This window comes from Stenella coeruleoalba (assembly GCF_951394435.1).
Source record: "Stenella coeruleoalba genome assembly, chromosome: 11".
NCBI classification, from domain to species: domain Eukaryota; kingdom Metazoa; phylum Chordata; class Mammalia; order Artiodactyla; family Delphinidae; genus Stenella; species Stenella coeruleoalba.
The window spans coordinates 31,756,893-31,770,715 of record NC_137157.1 but is presented as its reverse complement, the minus strand read 5'-3'; the positions used below and the strand labels follow the sequence as shown (position 1 = coordinate 31,770,715).

The 13,823-nt window shown below is 35.0% G+C and overlaps 1 protein-coding gene across 5 annotated transcripts in view; it reads left to right on the top strand.

The window, feature by feature from the left end:
- Window positions 1–13,823, top strand: part of TMTC3 (transmembrane O-mannosyltransferase targeting cadherins 3) — a gene marked incomplete at its 5' end in the record, with an annotated part of 314,399 nt that overhangs the window by 87,694 nt on the left and 212,882 nt on the right. Inside the window, 2 exons of one of the 5 annotated variants that reach the window (XR_013830631.1) lie at window positions 25–98; window positions 466–518. The exons of the other annotated variants lie outside the window; for them this stretch is intronic. The remainder of the gene's footprint in view (window positions 1–24; window positions 99–465; window positions 519–13,823) is intronic. 5 annotated transcript variants of the gene reach the window in all.

The following is a 13,823-nucleotide window of genomic DNA, read 5'->3' as shown; positions in this document are numbered from 1 at the left end:
TTCCTCCCAAACACCCCTTTTCAGGCTCCAGAAAATATTGAGGATGAAAACAAAGAAATATGGGATTCAAGAAACAAGTGTTCCAACCCAGGGAAAGTGTAAGGAATTCCCAAGATGGTGTTGTAAAGAAGTCTTAGGATAGCTGTGGAGCATGCCTGGCTAGCTTCTGGTCTCAGTTATAGCAGTCTCTGGTCTGTAGGTAATGTAACTCATAAACTAGTACCTCTTGTCTTGGCCAGATTTTGATGGCATTGCCTAGTTGAGTTCATCTCCTGCTGGCTGCAGACCCAAGAGGCACTTGCACGTCCTCTTACTGTCAACCCTAAGCCTCTGCAGGGGTTCTTGTGCCCCTTCCAGCCGACCCCATGGCAAGCCCTCTACTGTCAATGCTCACTCGTGTCATTCAAGCTGGAAAGCAGCTTGAGAACGTTAATCCCTAAGGTCCCTCTCTCTCCTATCTCATAGAACATCAAGGACGTATGGCCCAGCCCCAGACTGGTACAAGAGCATTACACAAGGTAAACCCTTTCTACAACTTAAATAAGAGATTGGGGAACAGCCATGCTATTCCCCTCATGTTGACTTCACTTTTCTAAATCACCTATTCCTCTTTCTTAAACTAAGTCAGGGGCTGGAGGGCGAGGGGAAGTTGTCATACACTCATGCTTACCTTTCTTTCTTACTGCCTCTTCCTGTTCTCCCCTGGGACCAGAAAATGGGCTTTTTGTTTGTTTTCCTTTCCCTGTGTCATATCTCCCTTCTGCTACTGAGCAGCAGCAAGCTTGGTTGCTTTTCTTTTATGGGGCAGAAGTGTCTCTGTACTACAGGAGGGCTCTATGAGACGGTCCTTCAAGCCCTTGATATTCTAATGGAGGAAATGAAGCAACTGAACAATTTTCTGTCTTGACTTGCTCTCTCCGCTGTAGTCTTGCTTCTTGACTAGATGCCTCTTTCTCCAGCCACTCCAGTGGTTGCTCAATGAGCTCACAGGAAAGTGGCCATGGTGACAAGGATAGAGGCTATGCATGGGCTCGACAACCTGAACTTCCTCTGACCAAGGCTGACCTGGCTACTGTTTCTCATTAAGTTCCTACCTATCAACAGCAAACAAACCATTATACTCTTGATAGGGTTATATCTATGTATATAATAAATTATACCAGCTCTTTAGTAGACATAAATTTTATAAATATTTTTTCACATTTTGTATCTTGCCTATTAATTTTCTTAATGATGTCTTTTGATGAGTAGAAATTATTATTTTGATTAGAGCTAAGCTATCATTTTTTTGTTTTACGGTTATTATTGCCTTTTTTGTCTTATCTGAGAAACCTTTGTCTACCCCCAGGTCACAAATATATTTTGTTATATTTCTTTCTAAAAATTTTATAACGTTAGCTTTTACATTTAGATCTTTGATCCATGTCAAATTAATTTTTGTATATGGTATAAGTTAGGGGTTTTCATATGGATATCTGTTTTTTCTAGCACCATTTGCTGAAAAGACTTTGTCAAAAACCAAAAAAAAGTGTAAGTCAGTCTTTTCTGGGGTTTTTTTTGCGGTACGCGGGCCGCTCACAGCTGTGGCCTCTTCCGCTGCGGAGCACAGGCTCCGGACGTGCAGGCTCAGCGGCCATGGCTCACAGGCCCAGCCGCTCCGCGGCATGTGGGATCTTCCCGGACCGGGGCACGAACCCGCGTCCCCTGCATCGGCAGGCGGACCCCCAACCACTGCGCCACCAGGGAAGCCCGTAAGTCAGTTTTTGAGCTCTCTATTCTGTCATTGATCTACTTGTTGATCCCTATACCAGTATGCTATTTAAATATTGTAGCTTTATATTACATTTTGAAATCAGGTAATATAAGCACTCCAACTTCAGTCTCTCCTTTCTCATGACTGTGTTGGATATGCTGGGTTCTTGCATTTCTATATGTATTTTAAAATCAGCTTCTCAATTTTTACAAAAAAAAGCCAGCTGGGATTGATTGAGATTGATGCTATCCTTAATTTCTTGCTGGTGAATGAGGAGTGCCCTTGTTTTCCTAGTAGGAATAACTGTTTAATTACTGAACATTATAGGATTTTTAAAATTAGAATTCAGTGCTAATCCAGTACATTGTCTACACTGTCACCCTTTCATTATCTGAGGATATCCGTGACAGTGTTGTCTCCTGTGTGTGGCCTAGACTGAAAAGATCAGTGTAATCCCAAACTAATTCTTTATCTTTTGTACCTAGCCAAAATTTTCATAGTTTCCATCTAAACAAATACCAGTAAAAACGCTTCAAGGAGGAAACTATAATAAATGTGCTAGGAACAAATGGTTATAAATACAATAAAAAGGAAAAGCTTGTTTCTGGTCAGTCTAATTATCACCATGTGTTCATGATTATTGGAACTTTCCCACAAGTGAGCTAGGTTTTTGTAAGCAACTTTAATTAGGGTACTTCAAAATAAAGTCACATCAGTAGAAGACTTCAGGACTCCCTGTTGTCAATTGGGCATTATTTAATCACAATATATTCTTTTACAAGGGTTATAAAGATGAACTCCTTTAATAATCAGTAAGAAGCCCTGTAAAACCCTTTATCAGGTATTCAGAAGGACATGACCCATCACGTAAGGTGCTTCAGTAGCTGCTTACATTTTTTTTTTCATTTGTTTGTTAATGGTTGGTTGTTTCTTAATGGTTGATCTGTTTCCTGATAAATCATAGCACTTTTAAATAAAATACAGTTAAAAAGCTTGATCCAGACATATAATCTATTTTATATTACATTTTATAGTTTACTTCCTTAGCTGTAAAAAGGTGTCAAATTCTGAGACTTGCTTAAAGAGCTCTTAACAGAAGGGAAGTCTGTTTAAGTCAGTAGGTATTTTGTCTTTTGGCTGAGCATAATCCACAGAGAATTTTGAAAATAAAGATGCATGTGGAGAATGAACAAAGAGACAAAAGATAAACAATGTAGAATTTTTATGGCTAAAAACTGTTATTAATGGCAGCTGCTGGTATAATCCATGGTCACTTTTTAGTGGAACTAGCTGCATAGCCACCATTCCACCAAACCCCATATTTAATTAGTGACCACTCAGTTTTAGACACTGTATTAAGCACTAAGATAAACATACTAATAAAATGCTGTTCATCCCTTAGATAATTTCGCAGCTAGTGGAAAAAGATTATGTAACAACAACTAACTAATAAATTATGACAGTTATGTACAAAGGGTTCTAAGAACCCATGTGGAGAACAGTGAGTACTGCTGGAGAAGGTGTGCGTATTCGCAGAGAGAAGACAAAGACAGCTTCAGCAAAGAGGTGGTACTTGAAATAGTCTTAATTGAGTAAGAGTGGCTAGTACATCTGAAATCAGGAGAAAACAAATGCACCTTAAGTCTAGCACAAATTTTAGGATGCGTTAAATTCTCAGTTCCACCATTGACTTAGCTAATATTTTAAATTAAGGTACTTTTAAAATCTATATTCTGAATCTGTATCTTTTATGATTATGTTAAGTGGTGGTAATTTTTATTACTACCTATTACTTCTTCTCTTACAGTTTTGTTTAGAGAACCAGAAATCCTCTCAGTGACAATGGAGGTACATAAACATTTTAGCTCACTGACAATCCAAATTACTGTGCAAAGTTGACTCCTATTGGCCAACTGATCGCAGGATCTATGAAAGGTTGCCGCACAACTCAGTAGGAATCAGTTGTATTAAAACATTATTCTCAGAGGGCTCGGCTTCCCTAGCCATTCAGGACATCTGAATGTTAGCAATTCCTTTGTTTCTATTGGAATACCTAATTGCCTTTAATAAAAATGTAGAATTATTTTACTTGGGACTTTATTAAAAAAGTAAGAATATCTTGAAACTAACCAAATATTCACTGACTTGAAAATATATATAAATTACTATACAATTACATTAAGAATAACCATAAATACAATCTGCTCTAAACAATGAAGTCCTTAGGAACCTCCATCATTAATTCTCTGGTGAAACCCTTAGCCATATGTGGCCAAAGAAAATCTCTAAAGAGATTAAAGAGATTAAATCTCTTTTAAGATTATTGAATCATTTCATTCATTTCTCCATCTTCCAAGTCTGTGTCGAATCTTGTCTGAATTGGAATAGCCACTTCCTTTGTATCAGGGAGGTGTCTCGGGGCTTTAAATACAATTGCCCAATACTCTCAATGTCCCCATCAGGAATTGTTCATCATTCAGACTTTAAAACAGAGAGTCAGAATCATTTGTTGCTCAGCAATATTTATCTCAGAGATATGGACAAAGATAAAATTGATTGCCTCCTTTCTGTAAAAGCTTGACAGCAGCTTTTTATTACCCAAGAATTTCTTTCAATTAGGTGCTCTGTCTCTCTCTTTCCTCTGTTTGGTTCAACAATGCCATGACTAAGATTTTCTCAAACACTGGATTTCCTTTAATCTTATTCTTTTCAGTAAAGCTAACTTCCCATGCTCTTATCACTTTAGCTTCAGAGAGAGGCTAGTGATATGGAATGGTTTCTTAACAGATACACGGTGTGATCTCTATACTAGGATGGAGTTTTGAGGGGAAGAGAAGAGAGTCAGAGTTCCCTTTCTCCTTGTGATTTATCTTCAACAATGGAATGTTTTGATTGCATTGGTAATTTCTTCTTTGGAAAAGATTCTGTGATAGGAGACTAGTACCTCCCAATAGGATTATAAAACATTCTGGGAGATCCTCAACTCTGGATGGCCATTTGGAGCCAGCATAGGGTCAAGGGGAGATGGACTAGCTGTGAACTAAACTTTAAGGAATAGATTTTTTTAAAAAAGAAAAGTGTGTGTGTGTGTGTGTGTGTGTGTGTGTGTGGGCGGTGGGGGGGGAGGTGGAATCTTTGATATTTATGACTTATCCAACCAAACTTGTTATGGAAGGGATTTGGCGAAGGAGCCCTGGCAAGGAATAATGTACACACACTTTGCTGAGGTGTAGCTAGTATCATATAGCTTAGCCATCTTTAGTGGCCAAGCCACGTAACAGGGTACAGATGCAGTGCAGGAATGGGAGCTTTAATATCCTGGAAACCTCACTAACAAAGACAATGAGTTCAATAGAGAAAATGAAATTTAATACAGGATTTCAAAGAAATGTTCCATTGTCAGTTTGTCTACATAAATTCTCTCTCCCTTCACCCCTATCCCTCCCCAGATCATTTTTATAGACAATGAATACATTGTCTCTCTTCATTGACAATACTCTAAATATAGGAAATACTTCCTCAGGACAAGCTAAATGGCTCTCATCTCTATCTTTTTTCACCAACACTCCCCCCACCCTTTCTTAATGGCTTTGTAAATCTATTAGCACATTTTGGAGCTGTCTTCATTATAGAAACAGACAAGTTACTAATTGATCTTTTCTGAAGATGCTATCCAGTACAAATGAAGAAATTTTAAGATTCATGAATGTAATGAGGATGTCTTATTTCCATATTTTGGTACTTAATATAAATTTTAATACTTAATACAGTGTCTGTTGAATGTGTGAATGAATGAATGAAAAGAGCTTAGAGATTTGGTCTTCACCAACACGATCAAAAAGACACAACAGTGCTTTTTTAAAAAAAAAATAACATTTTAAGCTTATAGTTCCTAATCATTTCGCCAAAAGACTGTTCTCTTGATTCTCAGAAGTTCCTACCAGTTTGATTCTGATTTAGAAATGGAGAAATCTCTCTTTTTGATGCCTGTGTTTGCCTTACCTGAGTATTTGGAAGTACTCTGACCAAAAGCAGAATGGAATTCAATCTTTCATTGGAGATTTAAAATTACTGAATACTGGTATTAAAGTAATATTTTAGTAAATTCAAAGTCTTCAGTCAGCTGCTGACTGAATTTATCACTTAAGTAAAAAAATATGTTTAGCTTAATAAAAGTTAACAAAGCATGCTGAGTTAAATTGTGTGAGGGAGTGGTGAGAGGGGTTGTGAGCAGAGTGAAGAGTAAGAACCAAGACCTCCTAGGAAGTCACAGCTACTGTCATTTTCTCATATCTGGAGTCAAAATCACTTCAAAGTTAGAAAACATTCAAGGATGTAATTCCTTATTTTACAGATGAGGAAGCTGAAAGTTAAAGTAATCCACACCCTGGTGGGTTTTTAGTAACTAAACTATTCAGAGAGAGGTCGAACTATTCGTATGTTGAGGCTTTAGTTTAACTAATCTGAATGAAATAAACAGGGAAAGTATTAACTGATTCTCATACTGTTATTTTACCACACTCTTCAGCTCTGAGGAAAGGGGCATAAAAACCTTGAATTTTATTCCTGTTGCTCAGTGACAGTGTTCAGAGAAATGTGGCATTTTTGCCATCATTTTGGCAAACTTGGTTATTTTTGTATGGCTGTCTGTCCCTAAACTAGATTATTAAGGATATTCTTAACTTTGTTCTTTTTAATGTAAAAACTAGAAGAAATATTTTAAAAGCACTGAAATGTTTTCCTATGCTATATCCAGGTGAGTAGAGGGGGAAAGTGAAGGAGGGGGAAGGTAAAAGGATATGCTTTAAATATTATTCAATTATAAGATAGGTATTAAAATTTTAACTTTTACAATGTTAATGCTACTTAAAGGACATAGCACTTTTTAAATTTTTCTGTTAAATCTTCTAAACTACATATAGAGTTCCTGTGATTTGCCTCTTTAAATATTGTACTATTTATTTTTTACTGATATATGCAATGTTAATCTGATTTAGAAAAATACTTTTTTATGAATAATAATTACTTAGTAATATCCTGGCACAAAAGCTATATATCTGCACAAGGTAATTAGACATTACAGATAAGGGGAAAAAAAAGAGAGAAAATAAAAATCACATACAATTCCACCATCTAGAGATATTTCTCTTATAATGTAGATCTTTGCTGTTAAAAATGATGTTTCTGACAACCTGGATCAATTGTCAGCGTGTGAGTGAGCCCCCTGGCACATTCCAGCCCAAATGAGCACCCAGATTGAAACAGGAGGGAAGGGAGCAGGGGACAACTTTTAAAAGAATGACATAGACATAGGACATGACAAAAACTGGTTAGAACTAACTAGATCCAAGATGGGAGAAGATTTGACTTCCAGTAAACCTTGAGCCTCATTATACACTCATTGTAATACATTAGCATGCTAAATGACATGTGCCACATCATGGCCACCAGTGCCATGACAGTTCTTAGGCCAACCAAAAAAGGCCAAAAAGTGGGCAGTGGCCCAGGGGAAATCTCCACCCTTTCCCCAAAATATTGATAGTTGGAGTAATCCTCTCACTCATTAGCCTATGAAATTACCCAGCCCATAAAAACTAACCATCCCATATTAGGGACCGCTTGCCTTCTGAGATGGCCCACACTCTGTCGGTGGAGTGTGTTTCTCTCTAAATAAATCTGCTTCTTACCTATCACTCTGTCTCTCGATGAATTCTTTCTGCATTGAGACATAAGGAACCTGAACTTCATTAAGTTCTGAAACTAGGTGTGTGATCTCAATTAAAAGACCATGGGTTCTGGCTGGTTCGAGTCCCAGCCCATGGGCTCAAGTCCCAATCTGGGTTTCAGCTGAGTTCAAGTCCCAGTACGTGCAATCAAGTCCAATCTGAGGTGTATGGTTTCATCATGACTGAGGCCACAGTCAACACGATGTAGTCCATTAGAACTTCCCAGCTGAGCCCAGTCAACCCACAGAATTATGAGACACAATAAAATAGTTGCTGCTTTAAGCCATAGTCTTTAAGTTCCTCTGGTGTGCAGTAGTAGATAACTGAAAAAGCTAATAAACACTGTTAGAAAATCAAAGCTCTTAAAGAATAGACTTTGATGATGTGAGAAAGTGTCGATTTTAAATATTAAAACAGATGCAAAAGAGACAAGGTGTGATTGATATTGTTTAAAAATGTGTGGTAAAGATACTATAATTTAGTACTTCATTTATATATATAAGATCTTAGATAATCATCTTGGTTTTTCACAATTGTATGACTAGAAGGAAATACAGTATGTTACCAGTGTTTGAATAATTTATTTTCCTAAATCTCTTTACCTTTTACAATTAGCAGGTAACACTAATTGTAACACATTAACAACAGACAGAATAAATTTGGTAGTGTGAAAAAAAGTAATGTATATAACAGTAATTAGATCTCAGTTTGTAAGAGAAATTCAGAGTACTAGATCATACAATGTTATGATATAATTTATGATAACCAAGTATTTATTTAATTTAGAGTGTCAATGGGTAAATAAACACAGCTCTTAATGAGCAGATTATGAGTTTAATCCATGATCAAATAACTTCTGTTTTACAGTTAAAATTATTTTTAGAAACAGATGTTTTAAAAAAAAAAGTAGTTTGAAATGTTTTATCTTCAATTATATAATTATGCTAGTTAGAATTTCCAAGAGATAATATATTATATAAAATCATAGAGAGTAGGACATGAATGAGAACTTTGTTCCTATCTAGTTAACCTCTTAATTTAGAGAGAGAGTAATGTAAGCTAAGGAATTGATCAGATCCATAATACAAAGTGGAAACTAAAAAGAGTGTAGCAGAGAGATTAAATTTGATCATCCAAGTTGGATCATGGAATATTATCCAGACTTCCTGAGCTCTTGAAGTGGTTGTTGAGTGGTGGGTAGGGCAAGAGGCAGATCATTCCACTAAGGAGGAGTTTTAGTTAGAAGCAAAGTAAAGCACTGAGAAATAGCAATATATATAGTTTTGCTCATGCAGGTCATCATTTGGAAAACCAATTTATCTAACCTTGGAGGAGAATTTTGAATATTACACTAGGTTATACAACATGCTCATATTAGATAAGTGACATCTTAGGAGGTGAGAACTCTAAATATTTTCCACATAATGCCATATTATCTTCCTGAACACTCGAAGGATTTTTCTAGCATTGAAATAAAATTCATTAGTTCTCTATTACAAGCCAACTATTTACAAGGTACAATAATTTTCTGGAGGGTGAGAATATTCTGGCTCTCAACAACAACTTCTGCTAGGTAAGATAAACAGTATTTCATTCATTTAGTCAAATATTTTTTACTGCTCACGTTTGTATTCCAGTCACTTTAATAGATTCTGGGATACACTAGTAAATAAAACAGAGTCTCTACTTACATGGAACTTATATTATTGAGAGGAAAAAAGGTAAGCATACAAATAAATATAAAATATTAGATAGTCATAAAGTTCTTTAAACAAAAGTAATATAAGGTAATGGGACTATTTTAAATAGGATGATTTGGGAAAACCTTTTCCAAATGCTTATTTTTGGGTAAAAGCTTAAATGAAGTGAGAAACATATAAATAATAAATAAATAAATGTTTGTTTATGTATTTATTTATATTGAGGTACAAGCAAAGTGAAGGATATATACATATCACATCACTGTTTATTTGACATATAAATATTTCCAAAGATTTATATTCTCTAGCCAACCTCAGTAACTTACTCTAGTGCCAGTCTTCTCTCAACAGAGAAAATCTTGCTTTGTAACTTAGAAAATTTTTCATGTAAGATGAATTAATTTTTTTGCATCTACGATTTGATGTATACTTCACTTAATGAAATATTTGTTATTCCTTAGTTACTTACATATAAATTTTAATTATAAATTAATATTGTCTCACTGACATATAAAAATCAGACGGTTAGAAATGTTCCCACAATGGAAGCAACCTAAGTGTCCCTCAACAGATGAATGGATAAAAAGATGTGGCACATATATACAATGGAATACTACTCAGCCATAAAAAGAAATGAAATTGAGTTATTTGTAGTGAGGTGGATGGACCTAGAGTCTGTCATACAGAGTGAAGTAAGTCAGAAAGAGAAAAACAAATACTATATGCTAACACATATATATGGAATCTGAAAAAAAAAATGGTTCTGAAGAACCTAGGGGCAGGACAGGAATAGAGATGCAGACGTAGAGAATGGTCTTGAGGACACGGGGAGAGGGAAGGGTAAGCTGGGACGAAGTGAGAGAGTGGCATGGACATATATACACTACCAAATGTAAAATAACTAGCTAGTGGGAAGCAACTGTATAGCACAGGGAGATCAGCTCAGTGCTTTGTGACCACCTAGAGGGGTGGGATAGGGAGGGTGGGAGAGAGACACAAGAGGGAGGAGATACGGGGATATATGTATATGTATAGCTGATTCACTTTGTTATAAAGCAGAAACTAACACACCATTGTAAAGCAATTATACTCCAATAAAGATGTTAGAAAAAAAAAATGTTACCATTGAGAAAAATTCACCCAACTCCATAAAATAACATTTACAGGTATAGCATAATTTTATAAATTATACAAAATGAAAGTGTTTTATGATAAGAATGATTACTTTATACTTTTCCATGTTTTCTTTTCTTTTATTCTTGACTTTTAAAATAATAATAGTAGTAGTACCAGAATAATTTAAAATTTCCCCAATAAAAATAACATTCCCACACTGCTTTCCCATGGAAGGTACTTCAAATTGGAAGGGGAAACACCATAAGACTTGCATGTTTCTATAAATGTTTTCTAAGAAATTAGATGCTCTTTTGCCCACACATCTGATTCTGTATCCCAACTAAGTGTATGTTTTAAAAACCTCAAAACTGTGGTGTGTCTTCCATTTATTGTCTATTAGCTTTCAATCTGTATTTAGTTTATGTTAAAAAATTTTTTTATCTAGGTTTGTTTGAGACAACTCTCTACATTTTGTTGGTTTTCTTGAGTCATTTTTTCCAGTTGAATTTTTTTCTTAATTAGTGCATAATTAGAGTAAATATTTTCAGATGTTTCTGAAAGCAAGTGTACCTGTTCACATAATTTAGTGAAAACTAAATAAATGGAGCTACAGTGTTTTCATCAGGACAAAGAAGGTCAAGATATCAAGAGGCAGTTCTCCAAAACAATTGTTTTATATCAGATTTTATGAAGAATTACTCTAAAAATTCTCAAACAGTAGGCCAAGAAAATGTCAAAACAAAAATGTTTAACTTTGGCCATACATGTAAACTATTCAAGTCTGTATGACTCAACCTAAGTGTGCCAAATAATGTTCAAATACTTGAAAAATGATTTTTTTTCTTAATAGTTTACAGAATGTTTTTTTCAACTAAACTTTTTCTGTTACTTATGGGAGAAAATGAGATTCTTGTCACTTGGCATGTTTTTTTTTTTCCTCCCCAGACATAACTGACTATTCATTAATTTTATATTGCATAAAGAGATGCAGTATATTTGAATAGAAGCATTTGAAGGCTAAAAATGTACTAAAAATATGAGAAAATTCAGTCCAAATGACTTTACTGATGCAGCTCTGCTAGTTAGCAAATGATACAAACTTGGAGAGGAGCTCTCTTTACTCCTAAATTATTATTTTTTTTTCCACTGCATTGTATCAGAGGAATTAGGAAACTGGACTGAAGAAAGGAAATCATTATCGTCATCAAACTTTTGTTGAGGACTTAACTCAGTCCTTGCTCTTACAGCATCATTTTTATTACATCATTTAATCCTCACAAACACTCCAGAATGTAGGTTGCTATCACTATTCCAATCTTGTGAAGGGGATATCTGAGGCTTCAGGAGATTAAATTACCAGTTTCTAAGTGGCAGACACTTATTGCCTAGACGTCTTTGGTATAAGAGCCCTAATCAGAAAAATTAGTAATAAATGTTTCCTTCTCCCTCTTATCCCATTTTTTAGTTTGTTGTCTTTGAATTATATATATATTTATATATACATATTTTTTTTCTTCTTAAATACTACATGGTTGATTTTATCACGTCAACCATACTTAGTGTTAGTATTTGCTCATCTGTTTTCTTTGTGATTCCAAAAGTGTCAGGGCTCAGGACTCAGGATTTAAGTTTTTGTGTGTTTGATTGCTTAAGTTGATTTTTTTTTTTTTTTTTTGGTATGAAAATTGGCTCATCCAGTAAACTCTCATCCAACATACTTAAAATTTTTGTCTTTAGTATTTAGGACCCTGAGGAGGAACAGTGAGCCACTTCTAAGTTTTGACATCTCTAAAAACCTCTTTCTTTTACCTTAGCTGACTCCAGAAATTCTAGAGATATGCTGTTAACTGGATGTAGTTTTATTTTTTCCCATTTTATTGAGGAATAATTGACATATATCACTGTATAAGTTTGAGGCATATGGCATGATGGTTTGATTTACATATATTGTAAAATGATTACCACAATAGGTTCAGCTAACATTTATCTTCTTATATAGATAGAATAAAAAGAAAAGCAAAAAGGAAAAAAAATTTTTTCTCCTTGTGATGAACACTCTTAGGATTAACTCAGTTAACAACTTTACTATGCATCATGCAGGAGTGTTAGCTCTAGTCATCATGTTGTACTCTGTATCCCCAGCTGGAAGTCTCTGCCTTTTGACTCCCTTCTCCAGTTACCCCTTGCCCCACCCTGTGCCTCTGATAACCACAAGTTTGATCTCTTTTTCTATGAGTTTGTTTTTAATTTTTTTTTTTTAGATTCCACATATAAGTGAGATTATACAGTATTTGTCCGTCCATGGCTGACTTATTTCACTTAACACAATGCCTTCAAGCTCCATCCATGTTGTTACAAATGGTAGGATTTCCTCATTTTATATGGCTGAATAATATTCCATTGCATATAGTATTTACCACAACTTCTTTATCCATTCATTCATCAATGGACACTTAGGTTGTTTTCATATGTTGGCTATTGTAAATAATGCTATGAACATGGGGATGTAGATATCTTTTTAAGTTAGTATTTCTGTTTCCTTTGGATATATTCCCAGAAGTAGAATTGCTAATAATATACAGCAGTTCTATCTTTAATTTTTTGAGAACCCTCCATACTGCTTTCTATGGTGGCTGCACCAACTTACAATCCCACCAGCAGTGCACAAGGCTCCCCTTTTCTCCACATCTATGCCAGCATTTACTCTCTCTTGTTTTTTTGAGGATGACCATTCTAACAGGCCTGAGGTGATATCTCATTGTGGTTTTAATTTGCATTTCCTAATGATGAGTGATGCTGAACATCTTTACATGTACCTATTGTCCCTTCGTATATATTTTTTGGAGAAGTGTCTATTCAGGTCCTTTGCCCATTTTTTAATTGAGTTATTTGGGTTTTTGCTATTGAGTTACATGAATTCTTTATATATTTTGGATATTAACCTCATATCAGATATATGGCTTACAAATGTTTTTCCCCATTCCATAGGTTGTATTTTCACTTTGTTGATTTTTTTTTCTGTGCAGAAGTATTTTAGTATGATTTTTATTTTTTTATTTTGTGGCTTGTGCTTTAGGTGTCATATCCAAAAAATCATTACCAAGACCCATGTAAGGAGCTTTATTCCTGTGTTTTCTTCTAGGAGTTTTGTGGTTTTAGATCTTAAAACCTTTTAGATCTTTAAACCTTTAATCCATTTTGACTTAACTTTTGCAAGTGGTGTAAGGTTATGTAATTTTATTTATCTCTTATATAATAAGTACAGATTTAACTAAAGCACCCTTAGGAACATTTACGAAGCAGTAATTTTGAGAAATAAATAATAGCAATTATTTTAAAACATCTGAAAATCAAATCCATGTTCTAAATATTTTAAAGTAGAGCTTTAATGCTGCCTACCAATCCTATAAATTCCTCAGATCACATTTCTTTCTCTCTTAATTCTTTTTCTAATTCGGTCTTTTAGAGAGAATTGGCTATAACTGCTCTTTCTAATAACCAACTGCTATCAGCTTCTGACACACTGAA